Below are 9,990 nucleotides of genomic sequence, written 5' to 3' on the forward strand. Positions count from 1 at the left end.
TCCACAACAATAACACTGCCCACAATTACCACATCCCCACTAACAGTGATTAGGGGACAAAAATAGCCATCTGATTGGACACCCACAGTGGATGGACCACACTATTATTACATTGACTGACTGTGAAATCCTTAAACATCACATCCACCACAATCTCTCCACAGCTATTCAGTCCCTCACATTGAACCATCAGATAGTGATCAAACCAGCAGACAAAGGGGGCACCATTGTAATCCTCCCTCATGATGACTATGTTAACGAGGCCAACTGACAATTCTCCAATACCACCTACTATAATAAACGCAGAGAAGACCCCACACCACAATATACCCAGGAATTTAGGGAGATCATCAAATTCTTCCCCAAACAACTTCAAGAGTAACTCTACAACCTCCATCTCTAATGAATCCACTCCAGAAACCTTCTATATGCTTCCCAAGATACACAAACAAGAGAACCCAGGCAGACCCATCATATCTGGCCACAGCACTCTGACTGAAGGAATATTGGGACATATAAAAATCATCCTCAAACCACTCACCACACAAAGGGCCAGCTTCCTCCAGGAACTCTACAACATTAATAGCCTCCCTCAGAACCCCATCCTTGCCATTACAGATGTCACCTCGCTATACTCCCACATCTCTCACAATGATGGCATCACTGCCTGCCTCAAATATCTACAAGACAATGGACAGCCCTCAGATATCCACCCCAAACACATCAAACTCATCCATTTCATCCTCACCTCATAATAACTTTACATTCAACAACAACATTTTGTCCAAATCACAGGATCAATCATGGGTACTAGGATGACCCCCCAATATGTCAATCTCTTCATAGGCCACCACAGAGAAGAATTTCTGGATAAATGCACCGTGAAAGCACTGACATACATCAATGCATTATTTTCATCCTCTGGACAGATGACCTAAACTCCCTCAGATTTCCACCACAACTTCAACAACCACCACCCCTCCATTAAACTCTTTCTAGAACACGGCCACACTATCAGCTTCCTGGACAACATGATCAGCTTCAGCAATGGAACCCTATAGACAACTATACACAAGAAGGCCACAGATCACCACCTCTACCTTCACAGATCCAGTAGCCACACCAAGAAATCTGATATTTACAGCCAGCCACTCAGATACCACAGCACATGCTCTGAGGAGACAATCCAGGATACACATCTCAACACACTTAAACCACCCTCACCAAAGCAGGAGACTCCACTAGAGAAGTAGATTGCATCATGGAATGGGCCACCTGAATAGATCAGGAGAATCTGTGTTTCAATATGGAAATAAAACCCTGTCCAACCATAAAGCCCTAATTGTCAGTCAACACACCACAACAGAACCTATTTGGGGTATCTAAAAAATCGCAACCCATACTCAATGGGCACCACATCCTAACTGAAATATTTCCTGAACTACTTCTTCTGGCCTTCAGACAACCCCTTAACCTCTCCAACCTCAAAAGCAGAAGTAAGCTCCCCACAGACCACATGGTGTTCCTATTCCCCCAAAATATCCCCCAAGCCCTTACACCCCCTTTCCTGGGGAGGCTTGAGAATAATATCCTAACCAATTGGTTACAAAGTGATCACAGACCCAAACCCCTGGGTTTTAGGACAAAAGAGAAATCAATCAGGTTCTTCAAATAAAATTCTTCTTTTAAGAAAAGGTAAAAGAATCACCTCTGTAAAATCAGGATGGTAGATAACTTTACAGGGTAACAAAAGATTCACAAACACAAATAATCTAACTTGCCTTCCTTGGCTTTACTTACTATTTTTGTAATATTAGAGACTGGTTCAGGATTGGTTTATAGGAGAAGGAGTTTTCTGACCTGATGCTTCTCTGCTTCCCCAAGAGAACACACTCAAACAAAGCCTCCCCCCTCCCCCCCCAAGATTTGAAACTATCTTCTTTTCCCATTGGTCCTTTTGGTCAGGTGCCAACCAGGTTATTTGAGCTTCTTAACCCCTTACAGGTAAGGAGGAATTCTAGGCTACCCTTAGCCTTATGGTTATGACACCTTGGTTTACCCTTATCAAAAAACCATACCCTAAGCAGAGTCCTGATCCTGGAAAGGGAGAAGTGCCATAGATTTCAAGAATTCTACTACACTGTGCTAGGACTACTGATCTTACATGAAAGATGCTCAGATACTTGGACGATGAGCAGCAGTTCGAAACCCCAGAATAGAAAAGAACCTCCACATCAATTAAAAAAATAAAGAGTTTGAATGTTTTGTGCTTCATATAATTTTTTGGATATTTATTACTAAACACATGCAGAGCCTTACAGTCATCTGGGTAAATAAAGCAAGTTCCTAAAAGGCTACATATGATACAGAAGGGCATTAAAATCTCATCAGGAAATACTCTGTGTTTAAAATGTCTCTAAATACTGACTCTCTTGTGGACACCTAGATTAACAAACCATTTAAAAAGAATTAGTTACATATCCATAGACTAGCATATAATAGCTCAAGAGTATCTGTTAAAGATTTTCAAATAAATAGGAACCTAAACATTCTACACTATAATTACGTACATACACGTAGGTCATGATCCTGCAACCCCTTATGCACTTAACTTCATGTACTTGATTAGTCTTCAGCTGTATTACTCATATGTATACATTTACTCACATACGTAAGTCTTGGTAGGCTCAGTTCCTTATCCATGATGAATTGTATAAAACTATTTACCCCAAGAAAGCACAAAAACAAACAAAAAAAGAGGTGTAAATAATGCCGATTGTAGACAGTAATCCTATGCATGTAACATTAAGAGATTTAGAGACTCCAAACCCAGAAGAGACCATTGTTATAATCTAGTTTGACCTTCTGTATAATAGGCCATAGAATTTTCCTCAAAATAAATTCCTAGAGCAGATATTTTAGGAAAATATCTAATATTGATTTTAAAATGCCAGTGACGGAGAATCCCCCACAACCCATGTAAAGTTGTGGTTAATTACGCTCAATGTTAAAGATATACACTTTTATTTCCTGTCTGAATTTGTCGAGCTTCAACTTCCCGTCACTGGATCATGTTATACCTTTCTCTGCTAGATTGAGGAGCCTATTAAATATTTTCTCCCTATGTAAATAGTAATAGACTAATCAAATCACCCCTGAGTCTTCTCTTTGTTAAGTTAAATAGATTGAGCAATTTGGGTCTGTTTTCTAACCCTTTAATCATTCTCATGTCTCTTTCTGAACCCTCTCCAATTTATCAACATCCTTCTTGAATTGCAGACCCCAGCACTGGACAGAATATTCCTACAGCAGTCACACAAGTGCCAAATACAGAGGTAAAATAACCTCTCTGTACTTAAGATTCTCCCGTTTGTTCATCCAAGGATTGCATTAGCCCTTTTGGCCACAGCTTGCACTGGGAGCTCATATTCAGTTGATTATCCACCATGACCCCCAAAATGTTTTTCATAGTTGATGATTTAGTTGGGGATTGGTCCTGCTTTGAGCAGGGGGTTGGACTAGATGACCTCCTGAGGTCCCTTCCAATCCTGATTATGATTCTGTTATAGTCTCTGCTTCCCACATTAAGACATTTGTCATATTGGCATGATCCTGCCAGCACTGAAATCAATGGGAACAAGACTGGTCTTACTGGAATAATGTTGTATCAACACTGCAGAACAATCTGTTGCATATCATAAATCAATGAGTTTAAAGGAAATTTAGGGCCAAAACTTGTGTACCCTCATCCAAATCAATGGGACTTTATAGTACATAAGGAATGCAAGATTGGATCCTAAACAGATTTTTTCTTAAACAAGATAATGGACCAAATCCTATTCACCTGGATTGTATGAGTAATCTGACTGATACCAAAGGGAAGACACACAAGAATAAAGCAAGCAGAATTATACTTATTGTGCCCAGTGCTGTTCCCACTGAACCAGCAGGAGATTTAGCATTGATTTCAGCTGGAGCAGAATTGGATCAATTTTAATCTCCGTACACCTTTAATAATGCATAATGTTTACAGCTGCTGAGAAATTGGAATTTCTCCCTTCCCACAGTAGAAGATTTAGACAGAAATGAAAAAAAGTTACAAACTGAAATTCAGTGGAAAATCTTGACTTCATTAAAAAGCAAAAGTTTGGCTGAAAAGTGAAAATTTTCTTTTTTGGCAACCAGAATTCTTCTTTTTATTGATTAATTATTATTATAAGAACAAAAATTTGAGGAAAGCAGGAACTTTTTGCAAACATTTTCATTTTGCTGTAGAAAAAAAGGTTTCTTCACCAGCAAGTCATCCTCACCAGCATTTATTATTATTATTAATAATAATAATAATAATAATAATAAAAAGACTTATAGAATGCCATATTTATAGGTAGATCAAGAGGTTAAGGAAGTTTCCTTTACATTTTTTGAAGATTTGTTGTCAATCTTATTTCATTCACAAACAGGTAAAGAGGATTACACTAGGCCTCAAAAATAAATTCTTGGGCATCAGATAATTTTTAAAAGGAAGCTACTTTCTAAAGAGGAAAAAACAAGCCAAATATTATGAGAGTTAAGTGAATACTCAGGGGCCAGAGCTGCCAGCAGATACTTCAGTGTAACTCCCATTAAGTTTGGCTAGTTGTGTGTACATAGCCAAAGGGAGAATTGGGTCCTTCATCCGTAACTCACTATTTTGAGTCTCCCCTCCCTTCCCAAAGAAATGGCTTTGGAAAGGACTGAATGCCAGACTTTGCCTTTCTTGTTTTACATTGACTGATGTACCAGACCAATAACAGAGCATTGATCTTTTGGTATTTATATTTGCTGAAGTATTCAAATCAAGAGCACCATGACTATAAATTAAATTCTGACACATCCACATTAGAATTCTATTTTACAGGTGTGTAATGGAATCAGAAAAGGCGAAAGCCCAAGATCAATAGAAGATACAGCCTCCTTTTGCATCAATAATATTTCTTATCCACTATGTTGTATATATTGCTATTGAAGGCTGAACACAATGTTCCACCACCAGTATGTTTATCACAGACAGTTCTGTCACACACACAAAAATCAGAGCTGAAAGTAGGACATTATACTTCATTTTGAGTAATAAGAGTTGAATGGACAAGATAAGAAGCTACACAGCTGCTCATTGTTTAATTCAAAAGATAGGATCATCCATTTGCAAAATCCTTTATTGCAGTCCTTCGTCAACATGCTATTTTCATTATTGCTGGAAAGAGACACTGCCGCTAAGCCAGCCATCTCCACGGGAGAAAAGAAGGATGGCCAAGAAAGCCGATGCCCGGAAGCAAAATTCTGCATTTGCCGTGGTAGGGAAAACAGAGTAATTTCAAAGCCTTCATTATTGTCTGAAGACTATCATTACTGCTGTTGTTTTAAATGGCATCCTTTACAAGAACCCACATGCCCCTTTAAACACAGGTAGCATTCTATGCAACTTCTGCACCACTTCCTCCTCCTTCTTAGGAGGAGCCTTAGAAAGTGTGTGTAATGTTATTGTAGAATTTTAAAATGTCATCACCTAAACTGGCTAAAAGATTAGATTAATCTATTTTTGCTTAGATTACACTCTAGAGATTAATTTTCACAGATATTGAGCATCCTAAATTTCTACTGAAGTCTACTGGAATTGTAGGGGCTTAGCACCTTAAGTTTTTAGATTTATGTTGACAGAAAATAACCTTACAGTGGTGAAAAAAATCTGGTGGCTCAATCTTTTCCATTGCCCAGATCTGTATTTAGGAAAGCCTCACAAAATCAAAGATATTCCTAAGAAGGAAAGATTTAAATACCTGTATTTTAAACCAGCAAATACAGATTTAAACTGAGAGCCTCTTTTGTTGACACAGTTCATAGATTCCAAGGCCAGAAGGGACCATTGTAATAATTTAGTCTGACCTCTTATATAACACAGGCCATAGAACATCCCCAAAATAATTTTAGAGAAAAAAAATCCAATCTTGATTTAAAAATGATCAGTGAGGGAGAATGCACCAAGATCTATGGTATATTATTGTAATGATTAATTACTTTTACTAGCAGAAATGTATGCCTTATTTCCAGTCTGAATTTGTTTAGCTTCAACTTTCACATTATACCTTTCTCCACAATTGAAGAGCCCATTATTAAACATTTGGTCCCCATGTAGGTACTTACAGATTGCAATCAAGTCACCCCTTAACCTTCTGTTTGTTAAGATTGGTCTCCTAGAGACGCTCTATCGCTATATGGCATGTTTTCTAATCCTTTAATCATTCTCATGCCTCTTCTCTGAACCCTTTCCAATTTATCAGCATCCTTTTTTAATTCAGGTAGTCTGAAATGATGTTTGCCATTTAAAAAAAGTTTAAAGATGCTATTTTGACTCCCATCTTTCTCCTAAGATTATTAGTATCCAAGGGCCAGATTTTGACACCCTTATTTACTTGGGGTGGAATTTGCAAAAAAGTCAATGAAACTGGTGCTCCTAAGTCACTTAGGCTCTTTTGAAAATTCCAGGCTTATAGTAGTACTTTACTCCATGAGTGGTTCCATTGTAATGAATGGGACTGCCTGCGAAATATGGTACAGACTTTAGGAAGATTTATACACATGCTTAACTTTAAGTCAACGGGAGTGCTTATACTGCATAAAATTAAGTATGTGCTTAAGTTTTTGCAGGACATGGGCATAATGGTACTATTCAACCCAAGTAAGTGGCAGAATCTGACCCTATGCATGTTAGGTTATAAATATTTGTATAGGCAACTACCTTTCTAGCCATGGGAGGAAACAAGTATTAGTTCCCCTTATCCTTGCCATTTCAGGAAAGAAAACACAGAAACCAATAAGTTAATGAAAGGAAAACCTGATCTAATCAATATCAACAACAAAACACTGCTTTTATTTCATTATCATACTGCGTTGAGTAATGGCAAGTGCCCAGATATTTTTTGGAAAGCGTGGATGAAAAAATCCTTGATGGAAAAGCTTTAAAAACAGATGTTTGTATATTTTCTAGAACAAATGGGTCCCAACAGCTTTCAGCCATCTCATCTAGTCTTTATGGGTTTTAAAGTTTATAGTGAGACTTTTGTGGATGTCCTGTTATACAGAACCATCACAGAAATACACACACACAAACCCATAGCCATAGTCCTGCAGAGTTATACTAATAGTATGGAATGCCTTCATTGTATTCGCAGCGCCAAGTGATTATAATACAAAGTGGCTCCATATTAGTCTTACAAAGTCAGGATAGCATGTCTCCATACTAAACTACTGACAAAACAACCAATTCCTGAGCAGCTGAGAAATGTTTCCTTAAACAGTTTTGACAATTTCTATTCGGTAATTGACTTGGTTACAGCCTGTAGGTTACAAATGGTTACAAAAACGTCATGAGAACATGAAATGGTGAGTTCTCCATGCTGACGTTAGTTGGAAGTTATAAAATCTGTCTATTGGTCTAGGATTAGATCATTTTGATGTAAAAAGCAAGTAGTTTGGCTAAATCCAGAGAGATGTTTTGACCAGCCATAGCTATGTTAGGTTATAAGAGAGTCAGTGGAAACTGTAGTAATTTCTGTGGTACGTTATTTAATTTGCCCCTATTGATTAAGCCCAATATAAATTGTAAGCCCTGTGCTGCTCCTATTGAAGATGGGATTTTTGCCATTGACTGGAATGAGTCAAAAATCAGGCTTTATATGTAAAGTTTGTTTACCTCAGCCACTGGAGAGGGGAAATAATAGTTCATGAATCTGAGTCAGAGGCATATACTGCAGTTTGCTTTCCAAGGGCCTGTTCACTTTGCTCTAGCTTTACTTAGATAGAACTCCCACCAAAACCAATGGTAGATTTGTCTAAGTGAGAACTTTAGGATTTGATGTTAAACCCCAAGATCCATATACAGAGGACACTCAGGCTGCGGATATCCCCTCTTCCCTGTGCAGTTCTCAGAAGAAAACCCCATGAAGGAAACCATCTTACAACTGCGTAAGCCACAACATGAACATTTAAACATGATGAATATCCTATCAAATGTAGGATGCACAGGACCTTCATCTAACTATTGCACTACAAATAATGTCAATTAAAAAAAAAAGAGGAAGAATATTGTAGCATGGTGCATAGTTGTGTTATAAAACACACACATTATTGCTACACTCAGTGGAAAATCTAAATGTAGATTCTCATTACTTTTGTGGATTCATAACATGAATTCATGGCTCCTCAACAATGCTAAGTAATCAGATAGCTAGGTAATAAATAGGCTGCTTGCCAAGATTTTCAAACAAAGCATGACTTTAGTCATCTGGTAAGGTGAATTTGGTACTGGCCAAAATGTAACAAAGAGCAGCACTGATTGACAGAAAAATTACCTTGTCTCTAAGAGACTAACTTTGCATGAACCAACTGTCCTGGAACCTGCTGTTAGGATTATTATACTTTTTGGGGGCTGAGATATTGTCATCTGTAATTAATGTGATTTACTGGTGCCTGGTCTTGTAATCAAAATGTTGAATTTCTTAGAAAAGACATTGCATCCTTTAAAAGAAACTGATAAAAATATTTTTTAAAATAGTTTTTCCCTTTAAGGAGTTGCTTGCGTCCTCCAGCTCTGATTTTAAAAGGACTGGAACAGTGGCCTCAGAAGGGCTGGGCAGCTGCCTATGGGTTGGAGGGTGGATTCTGTTCCCTTCAAACCCTGCATAGCTGTCCCCACAATACTAGTTTCCTAGGGCTCCCAGAAATCAAAAAGAATAGCACAGCAAAAAGGAGCATTCTGATGATCCCTGTAATGTGTAATCAACCACCACGTGAAACACAGCACTCTACAGATGATAGGCAACTTCTGGGATTATGTCTACAAGATTCAGATACAGAGTGAGGGAAAGTATATGTCCAAACACCAAAATTAAAACAGAAAATTACCTGTGAAGCAGTGGCCTCTCCTTTCTAACACATACACATGTGCCTCATCATAAGAGGTCTTCCCCTCTTAGTGATTAATCCTTCAGTGTCTTAGCTGTTGCAGTGAAACCAGGATTTTCTGTATGATAACTGAAGGAGAGAACAATAATTTACTTTAGAATCCCTCCCCTGGAGGATTTCCTGTGGCAGCATCCAACGAATATAGGGCAAGTAGAATATTGCAGACAGATGTTTTGCTTTTGTCTTATTGGGTTATAACATTGTCACATGCCCTACAGTATATGCCACACAGCTTTTTTGTGGGGGAGGGTGTTGAGCCTAACACCCAGACATACTAATTTGTCAGTGATATAAAATGGTGGCATAAGTAGGTCCGAAAAACACTGTTAATTGACTTCAAAGGGAGCTGGAGCTCCCAGGACTGAATTTGATCATCACAAAATTACCCTAATATGGCAATTACATTCACTTTGCATATGCAGCCAAATCAGTAAAAGTTTCACTACTTTGCCACTTCCAACCATTTTCTAAACAACTTACACCTGGTGCTCCCCCACCTGCAGCTGCTGTGGTGCAGTTAACCAGCACAAAGCAGCTGTAAATACAGCTTAAATGATTACTGTCAGCATGAGAGAATGCCACAAAAGCTTATGCTCCAATACGTCTGTTAGTCTATAAGGTGCCACAAGACTCTTTACCGCTTTTACAGGTGGGATAGTAGCTCCTATATCACCCCCTTGTAGCCAGATACTTAGTAGAAGTCCTTGTAGGTTATCACCAACATATGCAATTAAGCAGCCTTATGGCTACTTTAGTTTGCACCTTAAGACAGGACCAATACCCCTTTTACTGCAGGTAGAGAGAAAGAAAGATCACACATATCCCTCCTGAGCTGTACCATGCCTTCCTCCTCACAACTATTCACCCACAAACTCAGGCAGCAGGATAGAAATATTTTATTTTAATCTCTACAAGGTATTTAAAAAATAGCTTCTATAACATGACAGAACGCAGTGCGGTATAAAGACCATATGAAGACCTGTTTGGGAT

General features: G+C 38.4%; 1 protein-coding gene across 3 annotated transcripts in view; it reads right to left on the bottom strand.

The window, feature by feature from the left end:
* Positions 1-9,233, bottom strand: part of LOC114019339 — a 71,074-nt gene extending 61,841 nt beyond the window's left edge. Inside the window, exon 1 of one of the 3 annotated variants that reach the window (XM_043541136.1) lies at positions 8,941-9,233. The gene's annotated coding sequence lies outside the window, so the exon portion shown is untranslated. The remainder of the gene's footprint in view (positions 1-8,940) is intronic. The other 2 variants (XM_043541138.1, XM_043541137.1) reach the window with 2 other exon arrangements.
* Between the last annotated feature and the right edge of the window lie 757 nt (positions 9,234-9,990).

Source organism: Chelonia mydas, chromosome 2, assembly GCF_015237465.2.
Source record: "Chelonia mydas isolate rCheMyd1 chromosome 2, rCheMyd1.pri.v2, whole genome shotgun sequence".
Classification (NCBI taxonomy): domain Eukaryota; kingdom Metazoa; phylum Chordata; order Testudines; family Cheloniidae; genus Chelonia; species Chelonia mydas.